This window comes from Vicugna pacos, chromosome X (genome assembly GCF_048564905.1).
Source record: "Vicugna pacos chromosome X, VicPac4, whole genome shotgun sequence".
NCBI lineage: Eukaryota > Metazoa > Chordata > Mammalia > Artiodactyla > Camelidae > Vicugna > Vicugna pacos.
In genome coordinates, this window is record NC_133023.1 from 109,833,421 (window position 1) to 109,853,793 (window position 20,373).

At 42.2% G+C, this 20,373-nt stretch overlaps 1 non-coding gene across 1 annotated transcript in view; it reads left to right on the forward strand.

The window, feature by feature from the left end:
- The first annotated feature begins 7,851 nt into the window (after positions 1 to 7,851).
- LOC102524898 (LHFPL tetraspan subfamily member 1) overlaps positions 7,852 to 20,373 on the forward strand; it is a 102,965-nt gene continuing 90,443 nt past the window's right edge. Inside the window, exons 1-2 of the transcript XR_001460162.3 lie at positions 7,852 to 8,151; positions 10,436 to 10,515. This is a non-coding gene — a transcript (LHFPL tetraspan subfamily member 1). The remainder of the gene's footprint in view (positions 8,152 to 10,435; positions 10,516 to 20,373) is intronic.

Genomic DNA, 20,373 nt, shown 5'->3' on the forward strand with positions numbered 1-20,373 from the left:
AATTCAAAATGATGATGACAAGGATGTGTCTCCTGGCTCCTTACTGAAATTTCTATTAGAGTTCATTTTTATTGACTAGGAAATTCACAGTGGCCTTTTGCCCCTATAGTCATTCCTAGCATGATAGAAGTTTCTCTGCCGGTTTCAAAGACTACTCATCAAGTGATTTCCCTTCCATCTGGGGTGAGTTAGATATAAAAGAACACAGCCCTGATGTCACCTAGGGCTGATGTATTTTTAGGCCTGGCCTCCATTCCATCTGTGCTCAAGGCTGACGGATGGTGTAGAAGAACTTGGTGTCTCTCAGGGACAGAATTTATCTCCCCTAACCTCCTTAATTAATTCAGGCTAGCTCTGTTGTTCCATAACTATAGCTTTAGGGACTAGGGAAGGCCTGTGACTCAAAAGGCCAGCTCATCTGTTTCTATTCTTAATCACTCCGGAGTGGTTTGAGTACAACCCGGTATAGCCCTACCTGGAAGGAGAGAAATGGCAAAAATGTGTCTCATTATATGCCATCCTAGGAGGGGTCAGGATCCTTTCATCAGCCTGATGTAGGTAAGTGAATTCAAGCATATATTTCATTCATGAGGTCATTCATTCATTTAGTCACTCATTCAGGACACACTTTTTGAGTATCCTATGATACGCTACATTCTGATCTAAATGCTGGGGAAAAAAGATAAAAATACGATTTCTCACCCTAAAAGGGATAGATATTTATCTACATGTCTGTCAATAAATGTAGATAAATAATTGCCAAACAAGTGTTAAGTGCTACTAACTGAAGGGGAGGGTGGCTAAATGATCACATAGAGGGGCTATTAAACAAAGTGGGGTGAGTGGGTGAAGGACTTCATGGGAAAGATTTCTAGAAATGATTCCTAAGATGAGTCTGAGAGATGAATAGGGGGAGTTAGTCACCAAAGGCTAAGAGTGTACTAGACAAGAAAGCATGGAAAGCAGGCAGGGCGTGGAGACATGAAAAAACATGGCGCCATCACAAGAATGATGAATAGAGGTGGCAAAAGGGAGGTGGCAAAAGCTGAAGCTGAAAAGGGAAATACTAATGGGACCTTCTACACCAGGATAAGGAGTTTGGATTTTATCCTAAAGGAGGGCCACTGAAAGAGAAGTGATATAAACATATTTGTGTTTTTTTAAAGGTTAGTTTGACTAATGTGAAGAGAATGAAAGAGAATAGGGAGAGACTAGAGATACTTCAATAAACTAGGTGTAGGAAGATCAAGTCCTAAACTAAAGTGATGTGGGGCTGGAGCAGGTGGACGAATTTGAAGGAAGATATTTAGAATATTTTGTTACATACCAGAATTAAAATATCTTCTCAATAATTTTACACTGAGTAAATGTTGAAACGATAACATTTGGGATATATTGGTTTAAATAGAGCATATGAAAATTTAAAGAAAGCTATCTAGGATATAGTTCCCGGAGTGCTTGATGTCTCATGGCTATGTGTAGGTGAGGACAAACTAAAATCTTGGTATGACCACTCTGGGATGTGGCCTATCACCAAGATGAGGACTCATAGAAATAACAGATAGGAAGGAACTGATGATCAAATTCATGTCAAGTATTGTCTTCCCCACAGAACTGGATTAAGTGTTTAAGGTAAAGCAAACAGAACATATCTCAGTGGGAGGGAAGCAATGTAATTAGGTATGCAGCATCCCTAAGAACAGGTAAAACAGAAATGGAACTGGCTCGAACCTCATTTCTATTGTGTAGACACAATAATGCAACTTGAATTTAGGAGAGCTCAGTGTATGGAGAATAGGTCAAGCATTTAGGAAAACACAGATCAGTCTCTTTCGAAAAGGCAGTCGGATCAGGTGATCTTTCTTCTCAGGCTAGGGACCCTTCTGGAATTCTGCAGGATGGAATTTGTGAAAGTGATGTGTTTAAGTCCAGCTATTGGCAGGAAACAGATGGCATACTCAAGCAGTGTAGCTAGATGAGCTTAATGAAGGGCCTATTTACGGCAGTGCAGGTAAACTTAAGAGTATCCACAGTGATGGTGGGGCATATAGAGATTGGAGGGGAGCTGTTATCACCCCCAAAGACCCAAGAGGCAAGGGGAAGAAACCGTATTATTGGAACCCAGCAAGAACTATAGCAGTGTGAGAGGGGCTGCCTGATAGGAGCTGTGCCTTTAGGTAGCACAGTGTGGGTTCTGCCTAAAAGCAACACCGCTGGGAGGGAGACAGGGGCACAAAATCTGTACCTCACTTTCTTCCCACTCTCTGATCTCCCACCAGTGCCCACCATTAGCCAGACCCAGCCAGATGCCAGCTGGCAAAAAAAAAAAAAACATAGCCTGTTGCTGCAGTCCTTTGAGGTCAGCCTCCTTTGTCACAGAGCATGGCAGAGAAGGGCAGAGGGCGGACCTTGGGGGGTGTGAGCAGCAAATGGAAAATCACAGCTCAGTGAATGTTCTTAGCTCCCGATGCTACCATCCCCTAACACATTGCTTCCCAGGAAGTCAATGCTTTGCTGCCCTCTGTGGCCAAAATACCTGAACACACTGTGAAGTAGTTACACCCTAGAGAGGAGACTGAGCAGGAAAGGGTTAATTCCAAAGAACCATTTTTAATGTCTGTCACCTTGTATAAGGTATTAGTCGGAATATTTCCTCTCTTTTTCCAGGTAAAGAGGACAGGATTGAAAAGGGATGTTTTTCCTGTGAAGAAAGCAGGCCTGCAGGGGCTTATATTCAAAGAGGGATCCAGCCCCTTGTTCAATTTGAATCTAAATTCTTCCCTACCTGTGTCTGGTTTCTTTCCTACCAAGCATTGTTTTTGCATAGATGTCTGACTAGCCTGGTTTTTTCCCTGTGGCCTAAAGCAGCCTTTTGGACGCTAAGCCTGCCTCCTCTGGCTGCTGTTAAGCAGAGAGGAAAGAGAGCCCGTGGGTCAGGGGGAGGGCTGAGGAGTGAAGTGAGGCTCTCAGGGATGGTGGTTTGTTCCGCACCTAGCAGGCTGGTGTGCTCCCCGCCTGTGCACACAGATGGAGTCCCTAACCACGGGTCCTTTCTGACTCTTGGAACCACTTAGACCTTGTGTGTAGAGGGGTGAGAGGCGTGAGGCTATTCACCTGGGCTAGCTCAAAACCAACTGAGTATTTCTTAAGAGTTCATTTAGTAAGACATTCCTTCAGTAAAGAATGCCAGATGGCCAGCAATCACCCAAATGGCATGCCTCTGTGCCTGCAGGGTTACAATTTCTCTATCTTGGATGACCCTTGGTATACTACAAGTGTTAAGTCACTCAGCTCTCTCTTGAGTGATGCCCTCTCCCTAATGTCACCCCTCGTTGCCCCCACTCCCAGAGGAGTAGCTGCGTCCATTGATTTACAGATGCTGGTGACTTCTAAGCAGTGGGTTCTCATCTTGCAAGAGCATGTGCCCTGATCCAAGATGGGCAGGCTCTGGCTTCTGGGAAAGGGAGTTCTGGTCTCTGCAAGAGTAAGTGGTAATATGAGGTTTGGGCTGGATGAGGGGAAGTCCTGAGAGGATGAGAGGGTGAGGAAACTGCTGGAAAGCACGAGCTTTATAATCTGGCCAACAAGTTGCACTATGAGGGAGGGTCTGGCCCCTTCAGAGTGTGATAAAGATCTCTTCTTCAGTTGGACATTCACTTTTGGTGGAAATACTAATATGGAGAAGCTTCAGGATTGTATTTGGTCCCAAGGCAGCCTGTCAGGGTGGAAGAAAAATGGAAGTTTCAAGAACACTAATAGTGAATGCATTTTGTAAACGATGAAAGGCAACACACTCGGTAGCTTGAGGGGAAAGGCGTGCTATTTCTAGAACTCATGATCAATCTCCAACCAGGCCTAGGAAAGCTTTCTTAGCAGACGGGAGGCAGGCCCCTTACAAGGCATCATCTCTGCCTTGTGTCCTCGGTTTAATAGCATTTTCTGAGCTGGAGAGGGGCTGAAGTTGAAGGGTATTTATTACTGGCCTCTCTTTCAGATATAGAGAGATGCATTTTCAGCATCAATTTTCATTTTGTCTTACTCATGAGGTTAGGCTCCCCCAGTGTTGATCTCTTCTCTAAGCGTGACAAACCCCCGCTGAGTCTTCCACACTAACAGCAAATAAACAGTTGCTATGTGTGCACACAAATGATTTAGATTTTCATTATACAGAGCTGCTGATATATCAGGAGGCAGAAGTGGGGAGAGACAAAATGCTTGGTTTTGACTTCAGCATTGTCTCCTTCTCCCTCCCTCTTTATCCAGGAAGGAGGCCCCAGATAACAGAACTCAGAGGAGGGGGCATCGAGGCCAGCTGGCATCCACGGGGCAGCCCACGATGTTCGCTCCCTTTCATGTAGTGCCTCTACCTCCTAAAGATGTGGTGGCAACTACAGAAAGGAAACAAAGCTGGTAGAAAGATCAAGGAGGAAGAAAGAGGGCTCGACAGGTAAATATTGGAATCATTCCAGAGACACATTGCTTCCTCTCACTGTGGCCTATTAGAATCTCATTTGGGGAATTTTGCAATTCTTTCTGAGATATCTCTTTGTATCTTCTGAGCTAAAATACCGCCCTCTTCTAAACAACATGGTAAAGTGAAGACAGTCCAGGCTTTAGAGTCAGACAGACAGATCAAGGTTTGAATCCCAGCCCAAACATTTCTGAGCTGTGTGTCTTTGGGCAAGTTACTTAACTTCTCTGAGTTCACAAAACTTTCTTAAGCCAGTATCTCCTATCTGCTGTTGGTCTCCACACTCCCCAGAGCTTCAGAAGGCATTTACTATCCAGTGGCCCCACACCTTTCAGTTTGCACTGATAATTCTAACACAGTAATTTTTAATTCTGGTTCACATTAGAATGCTCTGAGGGGCTTTTTAAAAAGGTTGATGCCTATGCCCCACCCCAGTCCAACTGAGTCAGAATCTCTGGGGACCACTAGACCATAGTGCCCCATCTTCATTATTGATGCCATCTGCTGACCTCGTAAGCATCGCTCATTCATTGATGACTTCAGCACCTGGCTCACTTTCTTTTTTTCCATCCCTGTTGCTATCATCCTTTTGGAAACTTCAACATCCATGTGAACCTCTTTGCCAACTTCTTGGCCTCTATATTCTTTGACTTCCTTACCTCCAATGACATTTTTCTTCTACCCAACCTCTGCCACTCCCACTATTGACATTGGCAATAAATTCACCATCACCAAAATCCAGATTTGAAGCCTCCCATTCCTGATCAACATTTCTTATCCTTTCAGCTCATGTTTTTAATATTCCCTCTTTATCAACTCTTTGATCCCATCCTACTTACCCAATCTAGAGTCCATAGTTCATCAATGTAACCACCTCTTGAATAAATATTCCACTCTTTTGCCCCCGACTCACACTATAACATATTTGTCCAACCAAATCTTAATCCTGGTTAAATTAAATAATCCACCTGCTCCCAACTGTTGACAAAGAGAAACAATTGTTCTTGCACACTTTCTCTGTCTACACCCACTCCCTTGATCAGTTCATCCAATCTCATGGCTTTAAATATTATCTACACTCTTGCTACTCAAAGTATGAGCTGTAGTCTAAAAGCATTAGAGATTTAGACTCTCGGGCCCCACCCCAGACCTACTGAATCATAATCTGCAGTTTAACAAGATCCTCAAGTGATTCATATGTATTAAAGTTTGAGAAGCACTGATCTATGCAAGTGGTTCTCAGCTCTGATTGGGAATTAGAATCAGCCGGAGAGTTAAAACTCTGCTTATGCCTAGGCCTACTTTCAGAGGTTCTAATTAATTGATCTAGGGTAGGGCCCGGACATACATAAATTTTATGTCATTGTGTGGTTTTAATATGTAGCAATAATTGAGAACAACTGACTTAATTATTGATGACTCCCAAGTTAATATCTCTAAGCCAAATTTCTCCTATGAAACCCAGGCTCATAAGTTCAACTACATACTCCACAACTCTACTTGGATGTCCAATAAACTTGACATATTGTACATATCCACAACCAAGATTCAAACCTTTCTCCTTAAATATGCTCCTTGTAAATTTTCTCCATCTTAGTAAGTAGATGGCACCATATTTACCTGGTTTCCCCCTACCTCCTAGGGTGGCTCTTCTCATTTTTTTCTGGCTCTTCTGCCTCTGTTCTGCCTCTTAATGTTAAAATGCTCTAAGGTACATTGCTCAAGTTACTCCCCCGGGTGATCTCATCTCTGTGCTGATGACACTGCGATTTAAACACGGTCAGATTGCTCAAATTTAACCTGTGCAAAAGAAAATTATAGGTTTCTTCCCCCTTCTCCAAAAAGTTGCTCCCACCCAAAATTTGGAAATAATCTTTGATTTCTTTCTTTCCCTTGGTGCCTACCTCCAATCTCATGTGCAAGTTCTATCACTTCTACCTACAAAATATATTCCTTATCTTCCTACTTCTCTTATCTCTACTACAATCATCCTAAGACATTAATGATTTAAAATGTCTTAGCAATATGGGACTAAAAGGGGATATTCTAACCTGATAATGGATATCTATCAAGCCTTCATCTAACATCATACTAAATAATGAATTTTAGAAACATTCTAATTTAAGTCAGAAAAAATGGGAAATATTTCAGTGTACAATAACAACTAAAAGTATAAGGTACCTAAGACCAAGTCTAACAAAAGATGCAGAAAAGTCACAAAACATTATTGAAGGGCATGGGGAAAGACTAAAAGGAAAGATCGGTTTTATGGCTGGAAAGACTGGATATCTCAGTAAGTCAGTTCTCTCTAAAGGAATCTGTAAATTTCACACAGTTCCAATAAATATCCCCCTTTTTTTTAGTGTTAACTTTACTTGCTGATTTTCATATTTGTATTCAGATATCAGCACTTAATGGAAAGCTATAGTGATTAACAAGTGTAATATCGACAACCTAACCGCAAGGGAGTCTGGCAGAGAAAGGTAACATATAGATCATGATGTGAAGAGTCTCAGCTATAGTGGTCAGACCTTCGGTGCTTTGGTCTCCTTCCATCCCTTCCTCAAGCCCTCAGAATGTCTTTAATATCTCATAATTTTCTTATTCCACACTTTTTGCTTCTGGAAATTAGATTCATTCTTGGTCATTTAAAATGTGCAGTTCCTTTTGTTTAAGACGTCCTACGCATCCAAGCAGTGCAGTCCCCTCTTGTCACCCTATATGCTCTAGGGGTTTCCCCTGTGAGGGCCGCCGTGGTCCTGTTGTGGCTGGCTGACTACGCGGGCAGTCTGATAGGCTTGGTTGGCCCCCAGTCCGGTTGGTTGCCAGCCCCTGCCTTGGGCGGACAGAGGCTGCTGGGTGTTGGTTGGTGGGGCTGGGTCACAGGCGGTTGACTGTAGAACCCCAGGGGGCCCTGGGTCTAGTGCCGGCTCACTGATGGGTGGAGTCAGGATCCAGAAGACTCCGGGGCTGCTGCCCGCCCAGTGGTGGGTGAAGCCAGGTCCTGAGGTTACTGCCGGCCTAATGGCAATCAGAGCCAGGTCCTGGAGTCTAGTTGCAGGGCCCAGGGTTCCCAGAGCAGGTGTCAGATCACCAGTGGGGGCAGGGGTTCCTGACACAGTTGGGTACGGGGGTTTGGGGTGTCCCGAAGCTTGTGTTGGTCGGCTAGTAGGTAGGACTGGGGCTCAGCTGGTGTTAGGACAGGGTTTGGCCTATTGGTGGACAGGCTGAGTCTGCAGGCTATGCGATTACGGTTTTGCTGGTCTGGAGTCTGCCCCCTGGTGGGCGAGGCTGCTACAGAAGCTAGAGCAGGTTTCCCGGAGGGCAGGGCTGGCGCCCAAGGGATTCTGGGACTGGTGCCTGCCCACTGGTGGGTGGAGCTAGGTCCTAGGCGCCCTGGTGAACGGGGCTGGAGGCTTAGTGGGTCTTAAGGCACTTTGTCTGCTGACGAGCTGGGCTGTGTTCTTGCCTAGTTAGTTGATTGGCCTCACGTGCTGCAGCACTAGCGCCTACAGGCTGCTGGGCCACGGCAGGGCTGAGTCCTGGGGCTAATAAGCTAGAGGGAGGAGCACCAGGGTCCACCTGGTAGAAAGAGCTCCCGAAATGGCTGCCGCCAGTGCCTGCTCCGGGGTTGCTGCAGTTGCCTCCTGCCTCTCCCAGAGGCTCTCCAAGATCAGCAGGTAGGTCTGACCCAGGCTCCTATCCACTTACTGCTTCTGCCCTAGGTTCCAGAGCATGTGAGATTTTGTGTGTGCCCTTTAAGAGTGAAGTTTCTATTTCCCTTAGTCTAATAACCATATCTCTGTCTCAGCTTCCTTGCCGCCAACCCCCAAAATGCAAAACCCGTTTGGCCTGAACTTCATACAGTTCATCTCTCTTTTCTAGGTCAGACATGCCCTTATTATTTATACAAAATTCTGACTCAGTGGCATTCCAGGATCCTGACTCAAACTCTAAAGTCTTTGGAATACAACCTAGGAAAAAGGACCTTTCTCATTGTTATGCAAACTCTCTCCTCCTCTCTCTGACACTATCCTTCCCCACAGATATCTACACTCTTTTCACAGTTCTGCTCTCTCAGCCAGGACAAGCACATCTCCACACCATACTTTTAAGCTTGAGCCAGCAGTAATGTAGAATGTTAACTCATTAACAACAAAATTGTCTTTCCTTACTTGCTCTAATCTCTTACCAGACTAAGTTGGATTTCAATTAGCAAATTTAAAGCAAGAGGTTTTTCTTTTCTTTTTTTTGCATAGCCATTCTTGCAGGGTAGTTAGTTGGAAAGCTCAAAAGAATCCATGTAAATAGCCATGGCGTATATACATGTGATACGTGTAAAGTGTAACTCAAGTATAGGGTGAAGGTATAATATGAGGGCCGTCCTCAGTAATTTATCTTTCCTTGGTTGCTTTTAGAAAGAAAAAGGCAAGAATCCTCATACACGTGAAATTTCAAGAACTTCTTATCATTTGCATGGTTGGCATACTACCATTCAAACATAATCATATTTCTTTTCCACCTCTATTGGGTTCTGAAGAATAATGCAGATTTCTTTTCTTCTGTAAGTCACAGCAGTGCGTGGGCGGTATAGCCCTCTATCCAACCTGATTCCCATTTGCACCATTACTTTAACATATCCTGCCTCATGTCTTCACTTGGGCATAATTTTCTCTTGGAATTTGTATTTTAGATGATCAAATGTGACAATAGCCAGAAACTCATTTTATTTCAAAACGATAGAAAGATCATGAGCATTTAGATAAACGGCAGTGCTTTCAAAATCAGCAACTCAAAGAGATTTGGGGTTCCAGGGAGCTTATGAAATGAAGATGGCCACCACCCACTGCAACACACCTTGGAGCACTTTTGTAAAATCACCACCACCATCAACACACACACACACACACACACACACACACACAAACCAGTTTCTATTCTTCTGGCCAACCGTGAGGGAGAATTTGTTCTCAAGGTAGTGTTCTAATAACTGCTGTAAATTCACTCTTTCATGGTTTAAACTCAAGGACTACAGTAGTATCTGAAATGATGGGAACAGTAGGATCTGCTGTATTTCTAGAATCATGACAGAAAGGAGAGGCTGGGGAAAATTCTGACTATTGCTAGATCCTGGAAGGGTACTGATTTAAGGACTCACAGGTCTGCAAACCTGTGAAAGGTGAAGAGGGAGGGGGAAAGAGTGTATGTGGAGGCACACACATACACAAGTGTCCTTGTATTACTTGTGGTAGGAAGAATTCTAAAAACGCATCCAGTTTGAACTCCCCAATATGATGAGATAGCACTCCTTTGACAGGAGTGTGCTACATGGCACAGGTGACTTTTAGATAGGGAAATTATCCCAGAGGGCCTAATCTATTCAGTGAGCCCATGAAAGCAGAAAACTTTTTCCAGCTGGTGGCAGAAGGGGACGTTACAGTTATTTGAAGCAGGAGAAGGATGTAAAATGCTGTTGCTGGTTTCAATATGGAGGGGGCCACATAAGAAAACATGCAAGATGCCCCTGGGAGCAGAGGGTGGCCGCATCGCTGACAGCACAGAGATAGGGGCCCCAGTCCTATAACTGCAAGGAACTGGATTCTGCTACAAGCACACAAGCTTGGAAGAGAGCCCTGGGCTTCCAGATAAGAATGCAGCTCAGCTGACAACTTGTAAGACCCTGAGTGGAGATTCCAGTCCCAGCATGCTTCACTTTTTTTTTTAATTTTAAGGGAGAGGTAATTAGGTTTATTCTAATGGAGGCACTGGGGACTGAACCCAGGACCTCGTGCATGCTAAGCGTGTGCTGTACCACTGAGCTATACTCTCCACCCTGACCACCATGCTGCACTTGTGACCTAAAGAACTATGAACTGATTAATGGGTATTTTGAGCCACAAAGTGAATGGTCATTTGTTAGGTAGCAATAAAAACTAATATATTTCTGAATTAATTTTGTCCCAGGATCACGGACTCCTGAAGGAACGGATCATGTCATCTCTGTGGAAAAGGCCCACTGTCCCTGATGCAAAGTCCTGTGTCCAGTAAGTATTCCTGAACTGTTAACTGGTGACAAATAAGCCCCTGGGCCAGGTGCAGTTGCTCGGTGTGCTCACCTGACTTGGAGTGTAATTGAGCTGTTTCTCTGGCTCACTACTCTTAAACAGCTGGCTGGAAGTTGAGGGCCAGAGAGCCAGGGTGCTCATCTTAAGTTCTCTCTTCTCCTACAACAGATAGGAGGGATCCCTTAGGCATACACACATGAGTCTAATAGCAACATTGTGTGGTCTTAAATAAGCCAGGCTGGGCTCCCTCTGGGATCTGGGAGATGATATCAGAGATTAAAAATAAACCGTTAGGCACTCGCTGCCCTTATTCTTGGGCTGATGAGGAGCCGGATGACAAAGTTACACTTTTAACACGATCATGAGAATGGAAAAGGGCTCATTCCTCTTTCAATTCCTATTAGGGTCTTTGTCCAGACAAAGGCTGTATTTACAGGTGCTTTGCAAAGTGTAGCTCCCTTCCTGTTCTCAGTCAGCTGGGCAGAATGATGCTGTCATGTTGGCTTGGTGTCCCCTCCCACCTCCATTTCTTTCTTTTCCTTCTCTTTCTTTCCCTTCCCCTGCCCCTTTTCCTAATTTTATTTTTTTCCCTATTGAGCTGTTTGGTTGGGAGAGTGAGAGCCCCAGAGCAGCAGCAGAAAAAAAAGAAAAAGAAAAAAAAAAAAACTCAGCTTCTCAGAGTGAGATAAATGCCCTTTATTCTTATTTGAGTTTCTCACTGCCTAGAGTGTAAGGGTAGAAAATAGAACAGTCTAACAGAAGCAGAGAGCAAGACCTTTTCCATGGTGTTTGGAAAAGACTAAAAAAGGGAGCAGAAAGGAGGATGAGGTGGCCCTGTTCCTGTCCCTCGGCAGTCACTCAGTCAACATTTCTGGAGTGCTGTGACATTTACTGTCATTTCGTGTCATGTCATTAAACAGGGTATAAAGTGGTTTCAGTATATGCTCCCCCTGTGTGCCCAGACATTTGCTACCTGTTCTTGGGCTCCAAAAGAAACAGAAGATTTGAGCTATGCCCTTAAGGAACTAATAGGGTTTCTGGGGGGGGGGCACAGAACCCACATAACCCACATATAAACAACACATGGAGAAGACATAGACATCCCCAGGACCAGGCAGAACTGAGGGGACAGGATGCTGTGGGGCTGGAGGAGAGTGGAGGGATGTGACTTGCGGGAGCAGCAGTGATGGTTATAGAGGTGTGGAGGACGGTTCTCTGTGGCATGGGGTTGGGAAGGAAGACTGAAATGTAGTTTCATGGATACAAGGTGAGGTAGGGATGAACACTCTTTGTACCCAGTTGTCACAGAATTTTCACGTTATAGATTGAATTCATATGTTGAAGCCCTAACTCCTACTGTGACTGTATTTGGAGATAGGGCCTTTACATAATTAAGGATAAATGAAGTCCTAGGGGTGGGGCCCTAATCCAACAGGACTAGTGTCTTTGAAAAAAGAGGAATAGACACCAGGAGGCATGTGCAGAGCAAGAAGGTGGCCATCTGCAAGCTAAGGAGAGGGACCTCAGGAGAAATCAGTTCTGCTGACACTTTGATCTCGAACTTCTGGCCTCCATAACTGAGAGAAAATTAATTTCTATTGTTTAAGCCACCCAATCTGTGGCATTTTCTTTCGGTAGCTTGAGCTGACTGACATACATGTTAAGGAAGCTTGTCCTCCAGCCCTGGTCCTCAGCGCTGTATGAGGGTTGCTCTAAGGCACTTATTATCATGGTCAAAGGTTTAAGCAGGCTAACAGTGATGGGTACATGAGCACTTGAGGATATAGGCAGGTTCTGGCATGGCTCTCAGTGAGGTGACCTTTTTTAGGTCATGTTACTTATCTGGGTCATTTTTGTCTCTACAGTGAATGAATTAGGAAATTAATATGAGTAACTTGCTAATGCATGAATAGAAAGTTCAAGGTGAGGATCATAATAACCTTGGAATATTTTTCGTAAAACTCGTGCTCTACTGCTTCACTCCCTGTTCCTACTGAGAACCCCTGGTTTTGATGTTGCAGGCCATGGAAACTCAGTAAGGTCTGCAGTCTTACACTCATACATCCTGACTTCTTGTTATTGGTGAGTCTTCTAATTCTAAAAGAACCAGTATCTTCTCCTGCCTTTTGGCTGGGTAGAGTCAAGTGTTTAATACATCCAGTGGTACCAGCATTAGATGCTAAATGAGAGGGAAATGGCTCTTCTGAGGTGAAAGTTGAGGGGATCCATGAGAGCGGTGCACCAGGGCTCTGGGAACTCGCAGCTGCCAGGTTGTTCAGTAGGCAAGACTCAGATTCGGAAACAACAATGCCTTCACCCCCTGCTTTATGGTCACTTAGGAAAGGTGTCCCCAGCTCTGGAGGGGGTGGCATGGAGTAGTGTGACTTCTCATGGTCAGAGAGGAGCCCCCATCCCTAGCAACCTTTGCTTCCCACTAACCAGGCACGTCTTAGCCGTAGTTGTCACTCAGACTAACTATAGGTCTGTTCAGAGAGACCAGGGGCCTGAGTACAGGAATGAAGTTTCAAGCTCATGGGCGCAGACCTCTTGGTTCTGCCCTGCCACTAAGCCTAATTACCTCTCCCACCCTGTTTGATCCTCCACTGCTTAAATGCACATGCCACCCAATCTGAACTGGGGAGGTCCAAAATCTCCTGAAGCCCATACTAGAAATCTTGAGTCCAGCTATGTAAGTGGCAGAATGATTGAACATTTTTTTCCTTCAGCTTTGATGAGCCTCTAACCCCGGCAGGAGATTTATTTCTGTTGTCAGTGTTATTTCAGGGCTCAGGAACTAGTTGTCTACCTGGCTCTTCAGCCAATCATAGGCAGTGGTAAAGAGGAGGCTGGCAGGCAGCAGCGTCCCCTGGGCATAGTGCAGGTTATTTTGAGCTTATCTTATTCTTAGCCAGCAGCCTGGGACATTGGTGTCTGCACATGATACAATTTTGCCTGGTGGTGGTGGCAGCAGGACACTTTGCTTCAGGTGCCTGGCGTGCAGTAGTACAGAAATGAATTATGGGAAAAGCAGTTTCCTGGTGCCAACTCAGTCTCCCAGTAGACCTGCAGGGTCAGGAGGAAGATTTCATGTAGGCAGCCTGCTATGCGAGCAGACGCAGAAATGCCAGTGCCCACAGGGAGCCTGGTGTTTAAAACAGAAAACAACCAACTCAGCACCACAGTATGCCTGGCCTGATTCTGAGACGTAGGAAACTAAGGCCCCCATCATTCTGACGTGGCAAGACTGGCAAGGGACTGGGCAACGGGAGAGGGGCTGGTCAAATGCATTAGGGAAGGGATGCCCTACTCTTTGTGCTCGTCCCTCTGAGAGAACAGGGATGAACAGCCAACACTGGTGCCTATTCAGTACCTCCAACACTGGGTGATGAGCTGCTCTGATTCCCAGCAAGTCCTTCCCCATTGCCTCTACATTTCCAAATCCTTGGTGTGCAGAATTCCTCAATAACTCCAACCCTTTCCTAACTGCTCACAGGAATGCTCAGCACAATGCTGGCCACATTTGCATTCATTCAACACATTCAATAAATGTTGAATGAATGAATGGTCTATGTCAGTGGATTTCATACTTAAAAATTGATAGAATCCTTGTTTTCAAATGTAATCTTACTCTGAAGCTCAATACACAGAATGGATAAAAGCACCACTCTGATTATATTGGCACCGGGGGAGGGGACAGAGCTATGCCTCTCGGTCTTCCCTTTGCTATGTCCTATGGGAGAGTCAAGAGTGCTAAGATTCCGGCAGCAAGGATTCATTAAGTATCTATGGCTTGCCCAGAGTCATATGCATTCTGGAAGATTTAAAAGGAGTAGAAAGCTTTATAATGGAGAGTTTAAGATGAACAATAAAATGTATACACAAAAAATATATGAGAGAGCCAGGGAACCATGAGGAAAGAAAATATCACAATGGGCTGGATTCTACAGAAATGGTTGGCTTTCACCGAGGTCTTAAAAGAAATGTAAGATTTCAGTTTACACAAAGAAGGGAAAGTGCTTCAGACTGAGGGTACAGTGTAAGCAAAGACACAGAAGTAGGAACAGCACAGCACTGGCACCAGGATGGAGGAAAGGGACTGGTAGTGGAGCAGCCTGACTAGGTAAGCAGAAGAGTAGTGTGTGGTGTGTGGTGTGTTTAGAAGGGTAGGATTTAGTAGGCCGCAAGATGGAGTCATGATGGTGGTCTTGAAAGGCTGCCAGAGGAATTCAGGAGCTGGTAGGCTGCAGGGAAGCCACTAGAGGTTTTTAAGTATGTGAATAGCCCAGTGAGAAATTTCTCTGGCAGTGACCTAAAGAACGCATGCTTGGAAGAAATGAGTGTCCACACATCCAGATAAGAAGTCATTGCATTAACCCAGGTCAGAGGCAGGTCTCTCTTTTTCTACTTAATGTGACTTAGTCCCTGTTGAGTTGGATTGGACCAACCAATCTAGAAAATTACTATTTGTGCACCACTGCAGGCTGTATGACCTGCTAAATTGCTACCCACTTTTAAAGCAAATAACTTCTTTAGTCTACAGTAACACCAGCCTTCTGACTGTTTCAGGTTGTTCAGTAAGTTTCTGATAAAGAGAAATAGCCAAGGGAAGTCAGCTTCTAATGGCACTGTCACTGAGTATTGGCTTGAACCAACACAGGTCTGCTTTGAAGTGTTAACTTAATGTGTCATCGTGTCTGGTGGCACTCAGGTTGGACATGCAGTGAGGATTTGTTTTAAAGTATCTGAAGAAGATTATACAGTACAATTGGATTACAAGGATCCTGGGAACATTTATTGGAGTTACAAGTTCTAGATAATACATTTCAGCAGCCCAGTCTGCACAAGCAGCGAGTGAGCTGGATTTGCTTCAAAGAGTGTGATAAAATCTGGCATTAGTGCATTTATCCCATCTTATCTTTCCAGGCAGCCTTTGCCAATTCTCAACCTGACCACAATTCAGATACCCTCATGAGGAATCCAATTTTACGGGTCCCTTCTAAGTTTGGGTAATAGGGAAAAGAAGTGGGAGTGCTGGCAAGTAAGTCACAAGACCTAGGCAAGGGAAGCTCACAGAGAGAGCACATCAGGGGAGGCGGATGTGACCAGATAACAACTTTCTCTGGACTCTGGAAATGTGATGACTGTCATTATTATGAGTGACTATCTCTATGAGAGAAACAAGAAAGAATAAAGAAACATACTGAATGGGAGACAATATTTGCAAATCATATATTTGATAAGGGGTTAATATCCAAAATACAAAAAGAATTCATACAACTCAACAATAAAAAATCAACCCAATTAAAAAATAGGCAGAGAATCTGAATAGGCATTTTTTTCCAAAAAAGACATATAGATGGCCAAGAGGTAAATGAAAAGATGCTCAACATCGCTCATCATCAGGGAAATGCAAATCAAAACCACAGTGAGATAGATAGCACCTCACTCCTGTCAGAATGGCTATTATCAAAAAGATAAGAAATAACAAATGTTGCAGAGAATGTGGAGAAAAATGAACCCTGTACAATTTTGGTAGGAACATAAATTGCTGCAGCCACTATGGAAAATAGTATGAAGATTCCTCCAAAAATTAAGAATAGAACTACCATATGACCCAGCTATTCTATGTCTGGGTATTTACCCAAATAACACAAAAACATTAATTAAAAGAGATATGTGCACCTCTATGTTCATTGCAGCATTATTCACAATAGCCAAGATATGGAAACAACCTAAGTATCCATTGATTGATGCACGAATAAAGAAGATGCAGTGTGTATATATATATATACATATATATACATATATATACACAGACACATATATATACACACACACATACATACATATATATACACACACATATATATACACACACATACATACAATGAAATACCATTTGGCCATAAAAAAGGATGAATTCCTGCCAGTGGTGAAAGCATGGACAGACCTTGAAGATATTATGCTAAGTGAAGTGTCAGATGGAAAAAGACAAATACTGTATGATTTCACTCATATGTGGAATCTAAAACAAAACAAAGAAACTCATAGAGATCAAATTAGTGGTTACCAGAGGGGAAGAGGTTTAGGGGTGGGTGAAATAGGTGAAGAGGGTCAATAATATGGTGATGGATGGTAACTAGACTTGTGGTTATTACTTTGTAGTGTATACAGATGTCAAATTATAATGCTCTTACCTGAAACTTACATTAAAAAAATAAGTAATGGGAGGCTAGGGTAGGCCCAAGTGCCGTCTATTGAGAGTTATTTAATGAGAAACTTAAAATCATTAATTCAACCTATTCAATGAATATTTAATAAGTGAAACTTTATAGGCACTAGAGAATCACTGGTAATTAGAAATACTTGCCCTCATGGAGCTTATATTTTAATGTGGGGCAAGAGCAGGCAAGAAAGAAAATAAACAGATTCTTTCCCTAAATGATCTCATGCAGCTCCATGGTTTTATTTACCATCTACATTCTGGTTCCTAAACTTATATATCTAGGCCTGATATCTCCCTGGGGCTCCAGACTCATTTACCTGATTGCCAGTTCAATGTCTCCACTTAGGTCTTAAGGGCCCCTCAAGTAGAACATGACCAAAACAGAATCTTGGTGTTTCCGCAAATCTATTTCTCCCACAGCATACCCCATCTTGATAAATGGTCAGATCATTCCTCCAGTTGCTCAGACCAAGACCTGAGAGTCATCCTTGATTGCTTTTCTTCACCGTCTAGCAATCTATCAGCAAATCTTGTCAGTTCCACCATCAAAATTCATTTCTCACCACATCGACTATCACCCCAGTCCAAGCTGTTATAATCTCTCACCTGAACAACTGCAAGCAACTCCTAATTGGTCTCATTGCCTCCGATTTTTCCATCATCTAATCTATTTTCCATACAACAGTCAAAATGATCTTACGTACTAAGAATTAGATTACGTCACTCTGGCACTTAAAAAGTAGTGACTTCCTGTGAATCTAAGAAGTAAACAAATACTTTTTCAAGGTCGCCAACAAAGTCTGGTCAAGATCTGGCTCCACCGTCTTTCAACAACTTCACCTCCTATTAGTCTCTTTCTCTCACTCAGTAAGCTCAAGGTACTCATTTTTTTAATTTACAATATTGATTTACAAAGCTGATTTACAATATTGTGTTTGTTTCATGTGTACAGCAAAGTGACTCAGTTTTATATTTTTTTTCAGATTATTCATTATAGGTTATTACAAGATGTTGACTATAGTTCCCTGTACTATACGGTAATTCCTAGATGCTTATTTATTTTATGTACAGTAGTTTATATCTGTTAACCCCATAGTCCTAATTTATTCCTCCCCCGCTTTTCCCCTGTGGTAACCATAAGTTTGTTTTCTATTATCTGTGAGTCTATTTCTGTTTTGTAAATAAGTTCATTTGTATTTCTATTTTTTTTAGATTCTAGATATAAGTAGTATCATATAATATTTGTCCTTTTCTATCTGACTTCATTTTAGTATGATATCTCCAGGCCCATGAATGTTGCTGCAAATGGCATTATTTCACTCTTGTTTATGGCCGAGTAATATTCCATTGTATATAAATACCACATCTTAAGCCAGACGTCTATTGATGGGCACTTAGGTAGTTTCCATGTTCTGGCTATTGTAAATAGTGCTGATATGAACGTTGGGGTGCATGTATCTTTTTAAATTCAAGTTTTCATCTTTTCTGGATGTGTGCCCAGGAGTGGAATTACTGGATCATATAGTAGCTTGATTTTTAGTTTTTTAAGGAAACTCCATACTATTTTCTATAGCAGCTATATCAATTTGCATTCCCACCAGAGTAGGAGGCTTCCCTTTTCTCCATACCCTCTCCAGCATTTATTATTTGTAGACTTTTTGATGATAGTCATTATGATTGGTGTGATTTTGATTTGCATTGTTGTTTTGATTTGCATTTTTCTAATAATTAGAGAAGTGGAGCCTCTTTTTATGTGCCTATTGGCCATTTGTTATGTCTTCTTTGGAAAAAAATGTCTAGGTATTTTGCCCATTTTTTGATTACTTGTTTGGTTTTTTTGATATTGGATGTATGAGCTGTTTGTATATTTTGGATATTAACTCTTTGTCAGTCATATAATTTACAAATATTTTCTCCCATTCTATAGGTTGTCTTTTTGTTTTGTTGATGGTTTCCTTTGCTGTGCAAAACTTTTAAGTTTGATTAGGTTTCATTTGTTTATTTTTGATTTTACTTCCTTTGCCTTGGGAGATTAATCAAAGAAAATATTGCTACAATTTATGTCCAAGAATGTTTTGCCTATGTTCTCTTCTAGGAGTATTATGGTGCAATGTCTTATACTTAGGATTTTAAATCATTTTGAGTTTATTTTTGTATTTGTTGTGATTTGATGACTATGTAGCTCTCAAACTTTCCCATCCCGACTTGTTGTATATTCTTGCCTCCTTTGTCGAAGATTAATTGACCATAGGTGTGTCGGTTTATTTCTGTTCCATTGATCTATAAATCTGTTTTTGTGCCAATACCACACTGTTCTGGTTACTATATCTTTGTAGTATAGTCTGAATTCTGGAAGGGTTATGCCTCCAGGTTTGTTCTTTTTCTTCAGGATTGCTTTGGCAATTGTGGGGCTTTTGTGGTTTCATATAAATTTTAGGATTATTTGTTTTAGTTCTGTGAAAAGTTTCATGAGTATTTGGATAGGGATCACATTTAAATCTGTATATTGCATGATCATTTTAACAATATTAATTCTTCCAATCCAAGAGCATGGGATATATTTCCATTTCTTTGCATCATATTCAGTTTCCTTTATCAATGTTTCATAGGTTTCAGTGTATATAGGTCTTTTACTTCTTTGTTAGGTTTATTCCTAGGTATTTCTTTTGACAGAATTTTAAATGGGATTTTAAAAAATTCCCGATATTTCATTGTTAGTGTAAAGAAATGCAACAGATTTCTGTATATTAATCTTGTATCCTGCTACCTTGCTGAATTAATGTATTAGTTCTAATAGTTTTTGTGTAGAGACTTTAGGGTTCTCCATATAAAGTATCATATCATCTGCAAATAGTGACAGTTTTACCTCTTCCCTTCCATTTTGGATACCTTCCCTTTTCTTGTCTGATTTCTGGGACTAGGACTTCCAATACTATGTTGAATAGAAGTGGCGAGAGTGGATATCCTTGTCTTGTTCCTGAATTTAGCAGGAAGGCTTTTAGCTTTTCACTGTTGAGTATTATGTTGGCTGTGAGTTTGCCATAAATGGATTTTATTATGTTGAGATATGTTCCCCTAATACCCACTTTGGTGAGAGTTTTTTTTTCTTACCATGAATGGATGTTGAATTTTGTCAAATATTTTCCCTGCATCTGTTAAGATGATCATGTTTTTTGTCTTTCCTTTTGTTAATGTGGTGTATCACACCGATTGATTTGTACATGTTGAAATGTTCTTGCAATCCTGGAATGAATCTAACTTGATCATGGTGTGTAATCCTTTTTATGTATTGTTGAATTTGGTTTGCTAATATTTTTTTGAAGAATTTTGCATCTATATTCATCAAAGATATTGGCCTGTAATTTAGTTTTCTTGTTGTATATTTTGTCTGGTTTAGGTATCAGGGTGACGATGGCTTCATAGAATAAATTTGGGAGTGTTCCCTCCACTTCAGTCTTTTGGAACAGTTTGAGAAGGATAGGTATAACTTCGTCTTTGTATTCCTCAGTGAAGCCATCCAATCCTGGACTCTTGTTTGCAGGCAGTCTGTTTTATTACAGATTCTTTTTTCCTTTTGATGATCAGTCTGTTCAAATTACCTGTTTCTTCTT